Below are 9,657 nucleotides of genomic sequence, written 5' to 3' on the forward strand. Positions count from 1 at the left end.
CTAGATTCTGTTTAAAAATATTGAATGAAAGGGTAGACTAGGTGTGAGAACATTGTTATTTAGTAGATGAAGTCTCTCTCGTATACAATCAAAGCTGATCACTGTCTACTTGTCTACACGGCGTTGATTGCATCATTGTTCTCAACAGACTCTCTTCATTAGGCTGTCTGTTGTCTCAGCTGTCTGTCTCAATATTATTTTATATTTTTATTACAATATTAAACTATTCCATTGTAGTGTATTAAAATATTTCTGATAACAACACGTAATAATCATTATATAGAATCAAGAAATAATAACACTATATACTGTACTTTAACGATCCTAGTTTTACGTCTAAGAATAACTGTTAGGTCGAAATACTCCCTCCCCCATTTTAAACCAATCAATTAGTAGGAACTTTTGTTTGTGTTTTTTTTTTTAAAGATGAATGCGTATAAATTAGTTAAATTAGTAGTGTATATACCAAGTGCCTTCATATTTTTGATGGCGAGAGTCAATTAGAATCTTATAAGAACTCAATATACTTTTGCGGGAACTTGATAGAGGAGTTTCTTCCAACAAATAAATCGATCATCCACCAGTCTATTTTGGTGACGGTTTGAATTTAGAGGTAAACGCATCAAAGAGGTGTGTTACATTTTTGTCATAAAGTACATTTTAAGTTTGAAACATGTACATACAACCGCAAACAAAGATGTTGAGACTGTGATGTCTATATTTATGCAGCTCTATAGACTGATATAGAATCCAACTACATATGAAATACGAGTTTTCGTGTTTCTTGAATTAGGGTAAATTATCAATCCTGTTTCTGCAAGCCTTAATACGGTTTTTATGTTGTTAAGCAGATTTTTTTTATCCCTGATATACCAAAATATTATATACTAACGATCTAACATATGGGGGATTGAAAAAAATTCTCAGCCAGGTCCCGAGGCCATACCTCATAAACGACTGAAGTTCCTATAGACAACGGCTTTTCTGTGGCCGAAAGAATCCATAAGTAAAAAGCTACAATAAATCAAGTGTTTCCTTAGCTTACGTGCACCGTTGCCATAATTGTTACCTATAAGATCAATTTTAAATTATTCGTTGACGCTCAGATAAATTCCCAAGAATTAAATGTCATACTCTACCTCATTGTTCATCGTATAGGATTGAAGCTTCATTTACAAATTCAAGTCCTTACATCAGTTTGTTTTCGTGATATCAAAACACAAAATTAAACAACTTTTTTTTAATTTGTTCTCTTTTCGACAGACAGAAATTAATGTTTCAGTCCCACAAGTGACAGGCTTTGCTTACGCTCAGCCAGTGAAGCTTCATGCAAAATGGAAAGATTATAGGTCACTTCATTCTCAAGATATGGTTACGATAGGCAAAGGGATGCACAGACATAGAAGCCCTTAGAGGGAAAAAGCCTTGCTGACGCCGAGTTAATAAATATAAATACGAGCAGGCGTGTAAACTTGTGGCTAACATAATAATTATTCAGCTCACAAATTCCATTATCGTATATGTTAAAAAATTCAATTATTCTCAGAGATTTATATTTGTTTTCATGGCTTGTTGAAAAACACACAAACGATCGAAATGCAGAAGGTTTTAAAAATCCTTATACCATCTGTCAAGACAATTGTTATAATATTGTTAATGCCTTAATACATTACATTTTATAGAGATTTTAACGCATTAAAATGCTATGGCATTCTCTCAATATGTTTATTATAGTATAGAAATGTAATTGTAACAGATAACTGTACCAGGCTGATTTATTATCACAGACAATTTTCAAAATCCAAACAAACTGTTGTATCCTCTTAACCATTTCAACAAAGTTTTTCCAATAGAATAGAGTAGGACAAACATATTATAGACTAATCCTAAACTACGTATATAAAATTTGAACCAGTCATTATATAGCCTGTATGGATGATAATGGGACACTTAAAATAAACCAATCCTAAATTGACTACTCAAATTCGATAATGCTCTAACCATCCTCACAATTCGCAGTTAATGGGTGATAATGGCTACAAATTGAATTCCGTCAACCAAAGGTTATAGTTGATCAAACTCCTTTTCCATTATAATACCCAATAAGTCTGTTATCCATTCATTTGGTTAAATTTTTTTATACACATTGGAATACACAATATAGTCTTATATGTTTCGTTTTATCTACATATTTTCTATTAATAAAAAATAACAAATTATAGAGTGCTATTAAAAAATCAAAGTATTTTTTCATTGTTTATATTATATTAATTTACATTGTTGTACACAGACTGTAAAAAACATAACATTAATATAGATTTAGTAAATAAGATTAATATTTCCTGCCCATAAACATTAGTAAAAACCAAAGTTTCTAGATACTAAATACATTCTTTGTTTAAAAAACTATACTTAAAATTTACTTTTGGGTTTTATATTAAAATAATTGAAATTTTATTTTTTTATTATTAAAATAAGGTATTGTGCGCAGCACCATGTGTCGCTTAACAGGCTTAGCTGATATCGCAACCATAATTTAAAATATATAACTCATATAATTCTCGATATGCTCTGCGGACAGATAGACAGACAGAGATACAATCTTACAGTAAACGCTCTCTGAACCGGACTACTTTTAACTGGTGCTCATTTTAACCATCAAGTTTTATCGATGAACTTCTTTTCAACCAAGTTTGTATGGTAAATATTTCCTATAACCGCCCGAGTTCGGCTGAAATGGTCGGCATCGGGTGTGATTCATCGCCTGCTCTGTGTGACTCATACTATAGAATAAAGAAAGATGTGTATACTGACCGTTGGCGCGCGTGCGCAAAACCATAGTTACTGATAGCACCATCAGAGAGCACTAGTGCCCCTAGACATTCACTCTGTTCAGCTCTGTTATCAATTACAGCAGACAGCATTGTGATGACAGAATCGAATACTTTAAAAGCACTCTTGTATTCGAATACTACTTTATCTGCGATGAGTACGTCTAAGAGACAAGTCTATACTTGTCTTACTTCCTTCCCGTAATCAATTTATTCTTGGTTATTTTAAATTGCCTTCCATAAAGTTAGGAAAATCCTTTACCTTTTTGTGCCTTCTACAAACATTTCATTCTCAAGATTTATGAAATTCAGAAAAAATGTATTTGTTTACGTACTACTTCAGTCCTGTCTGAAAGATTCTTTTCTGCGACAGGATTTGCCACTAAAAATCGTGGAATACATTGGAGCCAGAAACCACACTCAGATTTAATTTTTACGAAACATGAAATAAACATAAATTTTTGTGTTTATTGTTTACAAAATCTTTTATTACTTGGTTATTTGTAAAATTATATGTTTTGGTCAAGTTTTTTTGAAAATGTTTAATAACTCATTTCAGATTGTTTGTCTCCTTGATTATACTTTTTTCATAACCCAGATATACATATACATGGTTGTATACAGCTCTTGAATATTGTATTTGAATACTATTAGTCCAAACAAATAAATACTATAGGTTTGAATTCAATTTTTCCAGAAATATTTTACTCATTTCAAAAGTATTTAATAGGTATTGAGGTATTCGAATATATAAATATCCAGACTGCATTCGAATATTATTCCATTCCGTATTCGATTCTCCTCATCACTAGACATCAGCACGCTCTGGTGATACATTGCCTTTCACTGATACAGTTGCCTCAACCCCTGTTTATTGCTGATTACTTAAGTTGGATCTTTTCTCTGTGCTCATATTGCCACAGCGTGTGTAGGTTTACTAAATTATAATTTATAAAAAGCTGTAGTTTAATTGACTAATTTAACTGGTGAAATAATTTCCGGTCTGACTTCATGGCCACGAGGAGAACAGTAAATATGGTCTTCTGAACCGCAATAAATAAATTTGAGAGAGAACATTGGGAAGCATTGGGAGAGTTGGTTTCCGAGTGGTCTAAAGCATTGGACTATGGGTCCGAGTTAGAGATAGTGGAAGTTCGAATCCAATCTGTGACCGTTACTCTTTTTATCAATACACTAGACCTTGACTGTACCGACGTTCCCCTATTGGTTCATGACGATGGGCGTAATAAGGCTAAAAACTAGAACGCATATCCTTTTTCATAAATTTGGTCTCAACAAAACTTTTCATAAACGTTTTTCAAATAACCTCTAATTTTTAAGCGTCTTTATAGCTATATCTTCTTTTGCAGGTACAATTGTAAACAAGAGAAAACTCAAGCAGCAAATTCAGAGTTACCTGTATATTTTCATTCAATTTTAATTATTTGTCTCTATATATTCCCAATACATATTTTGATTTTAGTGTATATAAGGTTAGATAACTGTCGTTCAGCATAATTGAAATATGTCCTCAACAAACGTATTCTAAAAAAATGAACTATACAGTCTTTTTTAATTCCTACAACTGCGGGGCTATAAACATTCGTATTAATTTACTTTAAGATTTTCATGAGTTGCAAAAAAGCGATACGATTGGAATTTTTAAATAATACTTTATGTTATTTACATTCCCCCAAAAAATTACTGAAATACATCCGTGCTCTTCATACAAATAAAATAATAATCAATATTTGCAACATTCGTAATCCAGTTTCATAAAGCATGGATGCTGAGATAACGTAACCTTCTAATCTTTGGCACTCGTCCAGAAGAGCTAGTGTATGTACACTATGGTAATTTCAGGATCGATCCATACCACATCTGTGCACAGATAATCTACTCTTGAAAAATGTTTACAGATTCCTCATATATGTTCATTCCTAATGTAGTTAGACTGACAGTAGAATATTAGTTAACAGTTGTGACAGTACTTTTTCCCGCAAAAGAAATGCTCTTTTGTTTTTTTATTATTATTATTAAATGGATGTGTATTTTTCTATCTTGTTCGTACAATTAGTAACATGAATTATGAGTTTGGGTCCAGTTAACCTTCCTCTTATCGCAACACGTGGAATCTGACGCTGTCACAGACTTGACTCATGGAACCTGGAATCGTGTTCGTTTGAGAACGTCAAAATGAAGAAGCTAAACACAAAAAATCTTTACGTAATTTAGATATCAGGGACACTTTGGTTACAATATATAAAAATATTGTGTAATATAGGTATCCTCGTACTGTCATCGTACAGTTGTGCATATTGTGGAAGAGAGCGGAAGGTACATTCCCACCTTGGTAAAACAAATAGCTACGTTATTTTTAATATTTATGCCCAAAAAGTAAAGAAAATAACAATAATAATAATAATTCAATAACGATCTGCCTAAGGAAAGTAATAAACTTCAATACAACAGGTACCTTCGTTGAATAGCTAAACCTTGCAACGTTGTGATGGTAACATGTAAAATTTGTATAAGTGCAATACAAATTACACATCTTTGTTATTTGACTTCACGATATAAATGGGCAATAATAATATGATACATGTGTTATTTTGTACCTAAGATAACGGAGTAAAACTGTAAATGAACTTTTAGTGATTTTACATATAAATCAGAATATAAGCCACCGTTATTAATAATTATATAGAAACGAGATAAACAAATATTACGTAGTTATAACATTAATCCATAAATAAATTATTGTAATTAAAATACCAATACAATACTGGTGTTCTTTGTATATATAAAATAATGTATGTACAGTTATTTAAAAATTAGAATAAACTGTAATGGCATAGACTTTTCTTTGTTTTGAGAGAAATATACAGGTACTTGGAGACAGAGAGCGGTGACAACAGACAGCCTAATGAATATAGTCTGCTGACAACAATGATGCAATCAACGCCGTATAGACAAGTAGACTGTGATTAGCCTTATCTAAGTGGCAGTTGTTATCCACAAAGTAACAATTTTATCACAAATATATTTAAATTACTAACTGTTACTCACGGCATCGGACGCAATTTACAAAATCGAAGTCGTTATACTAACAAGTAAAAGCTCTTACGATGTAGTGTTATAAAATGTTTCTAAACGTAAATAAACATACATAATACATACATATTATTGCAGTGTAATTGATCAAGAGGTTGAGAGCTTAGCCTAAAATTTGTACCATGTTTTCTAAATGTAGGATCATTTCTGGTTAAAATTACTTCTCGATGCCATGGCTGATTTCGCTTTGTGGCTACGATAAAAAAATACATATGACTCGGAAACCTAATTTGATTTTTTTGTATGCAAAATGGCAACAGAGATTTTTTAATTTTTTCCCGTAATTCAAATCAAATTGAAAAATTACACTATTTACTAGGAAGATTGAATGTGTGGTGATACTGACCACCATAGATATCAGGGATCCGGATAACGGTTAGAAAATGGACGTATCATTTTTTCTGATAAGGCAGCCTGCGTAGCTGATAAGACAACCGACCGATGCGGTTAACTGATTGTGAACGGAAAACGGAAACGTACTGCAGGAACTCTTAGTGGCAGAATGTGTCCACATCGCAAATATTTACACTGCAAATGTTATTCTTATTTCTTAGTTTACAATTTATAAGACATTATATTACAAATCGGATAGCTTGGAACATATGGTACAAAATGGATTTAAACTATATGAGCTTTAGAAGAAAACAAAAAATCATTTAAACCTGTAAACAGAGATTATTCCGTTGTGTTTTGGTGAAATTTCAATGATATTCGTTATTTTGTTAGTGAAATTAAACTCTGTATGATAACTAACTGGTTATGGGAAGTTAACACCTATGAACGAATTTAGATATATTGACATACTTACTATTGTTAAAGATTTTCTTTGCCTTTAAAAATATGTGATTGACTTTTTTTCATTTGATTGAATTGTATTTGGAACAGACTGAATAAAATAAATTAGAATTTAACATATAAAATTTCGTAACTAATCAATAAAAACTTACTTAAAGAGATCAAATTTTCTTATGCTTCGTTTCACATTTCCATTTATAGACAGAGTCGAAAATGTAAATTGCTCTTGAAGCTGACGATTTATATGCAAACATGACAAGGCCTTTTGCAAGTAAATTCACTTTGTAGATCGACAGGTTGATGTTAACTCTGACAGTTGGCAACCCTAGTTCATGCAACAGCATATTTTACTCCGTATTTCACCGTTGTTGTATCTTTCAATAGCTTAACGTAGAAGCACAGTTTCGAAATGCTATTTCTATGTTTATTTGTTGGATTGATTCTACAAGCCTCCTTCGCACAGGTTTACAACTACAGAACCAGGTATTGAAATTTGTGTTTTTAAATAACTTTTGTCTAAATTTATTTTGAGGAAATTTATATAATCACATCACTGTAACAAAAACCTTTTATTCTGAAGAGCAACCCATTCTTTTTTGTAGGCAAAAATTTTTTTATTTTTTTTTAAGAGTGCTTGGATATTCAGTAGAAAGTTAAGGTGCGCAATAACGGTTAAATGGTTAGTGTAAGCGCTGCCTTGAACTTTTTTATCACAAATTCTAAAAATAATATGTGTTTTTTTGTAATGTCTCAATTAAGTGACTTTTTCTTTGATCGAAGTTACCTGTTTTATCAGTACGGTAGCTTTATTCAGTTGTTCAAGAATATATTTCATAATCAAAATTTTAAGTTTATAATTGCCTATACTTACTACTTGGAGTCCTCTTTTAGACACGACAAAGGCTATCCTTTCTATTAGAACTTAATATAACTTTCCATTGCAATCTATTCATTGCGTTAAATTAGTTTTAAATTTATCAGTGACGTTTTCTAAACGATTAGCTATGTGAGTTACTCCGCCTAATAGTCCTACAAGCACTTTGTAACTAAGCCAGATTTTAGAGATAGGAATTTATAAATGTAAGTATACTAAATTAAAAAAAAACATCTTTTGTTGAATATATATTTATTTTTACTCATAGTTAAAATAAAAATATTCTTTCTACGTAAAATATCCAATTTAAAACATAACAAAAATTTTTACTGTCCTATAAAAGTTTTGTAGCCATTTTTTCACAATTAGTCAGATATTTGAAAGACGTAGGCTACTTAGTTACCATTGCCATTTCCACTAAAATACACACACAGCTAGGGATTTAAAATAATTCTTTCCACCTGAAAAACCAAGCAGGACACAAGCCGATGTAACTAATTGTGTCATCAATTCCATAGCTTCATGCAATTCTTCAGAACATTAGTTTTCAGAATTATTTCCACAATTGGCTATGATTTTATTTATAATAATATCATTAAGCCAACCTTGCTATAAATTTTATGACTTCAAGTATTAAAACCTTAAAAATTTCGTAATATTTTGGTAAATGTAAAAAAGCGATTTATTTCGGCGGTTGATTGATTGAGAATTGATAAAGATTTAAATGTTACCTACCCAGTTTTACAGCTATGGTTTAAGCGTCATTCTTTTCAATTACATTACGAATAAAAACTAGCGTATTTCAAAGTTAATCTTCTATTAGATATATGTTTGTATTCAAACGTATTCTAATGTTACTATACACGGTACTTAGTGTATTAAACATTTTCATGCTTTAAATCAAAGTATTTTATATTTCAACATAAGTCTTAAAAGAAAAATGGTTGTTGCCTTCAACATATATATTGTTATACCAATTACGGAATATACATATTCATATTCGAAACATTTTGTGCTCTGACTGTATTAAGGAACGACTCCTGCCTCCAACCCTTACGTAGCGATGATGCCAATGCGTCCGCCTGGCTGTGGGGCATGCCCCCCTGCCGAATGTAGGACTCTGCCGCCCATAGTCTGGGGGATTCTGCTGTGGCTGTGCTCTCCCTTTCGGTAAGATCCCAAAAAAATAATCATTGCTTTCTCCTATAGCAAAATACAATTATATAATAAAACTTGTCAATAGGTTTACAAAACAAATTTACTTTTTCCAAACAACACGTTCGTTCGTCTGTAATGTTCCAGATCGTGTCCCGCCAACATGTTATGTCCGCCTCTGTCTTATCTGCTGTGTCGCTACTGCAACTGTCTTATGTCTGTAATGTTTAAGATCATGTTCCGATATCGTGCCCCGCCAACATGTTCTGTCCGCCTCTGTCTCCTCTGCTGTGTCACGACTACAACTATCTTATGTCTGTAATGTTCCAGATCCTGTCCCGATATCATGCCCCGCCAACATGTTCAGTCCGCCTCTGTCTCCTCTGCTGTGTCACGACTACAACTATCTTATGTCTGTAATGTTCCAGATCCTGTCCCGATATCATGCCCCGCCAACATGTTCTGTCCGCCTCTGTCTCCTCTGCTGTGTCACAACTACAACTATCTCATCTTTGTAATGTTCCAGATCGTGTCCCGATATCGTGCCCCGCCAACATGTTATGTCCGCCCCTGTCTCCTCTGCTGTGTCACGACTACAACTATCTCATGAACTGCTGTTGTTGACGTTTGAAATTTCTTTACCCCAATTCTCATTAATTAAAAATACATTTTACTATTTTTAACTATTTCCTTGGCCAACAGTAGATTTAATAAAATTATTTATACTATTATTCACTTTTCAATGCCATTCGGAATGTTCAAAATATATGTGTTTTTGTGTATTCTGATATTTTTCAAATGACTACCATCCGTCCTTTGACAAACATAATCAATTTTTACAATTCACTTGCAAACATAGCATTCTGACAAACAGGCAAATAAAAAGAC

General features: G+C 32.3%; 1 long non-coding RNA gene across 1 annotated transcript; it reads left to right on the forward strand.

Moving 5' to 3' along the window:
• Nucleotides 1-8,751: 8,751 nt before the first annotated feature.
• LOC124374807 lies at nt 8,752-9,447 on the forward strand. The gene is made up of 2 exons (XR_006923612.1): nt 8,752-8,784; nt 9,296-9,447. It is a non-coding gene; the product is annotated as an uncharacterized LOC124374807 (long non-coding RNA).
• Nucleotides 9,448-9,657: the final 210 nt, after the last annotated feature.

This window comes from Homalodisca vitripennis, unplaced genomic scaffold, assembly GCF_021130785.1.
Source record: "Homalodisca vitripennis isolate AUS2020 unplaced genomic scaffold, UT_GWSS_2.1 ScUCBcl_10235;HRSCAF=19018, whole genome shotgun sequence".
Lineage (NCBI taxonomy): Eukaryota > Metazoa > Arthropoda > Insecta > Hemiptera > Cicadellidae > Homalodisca > Homalodisca vitripennis.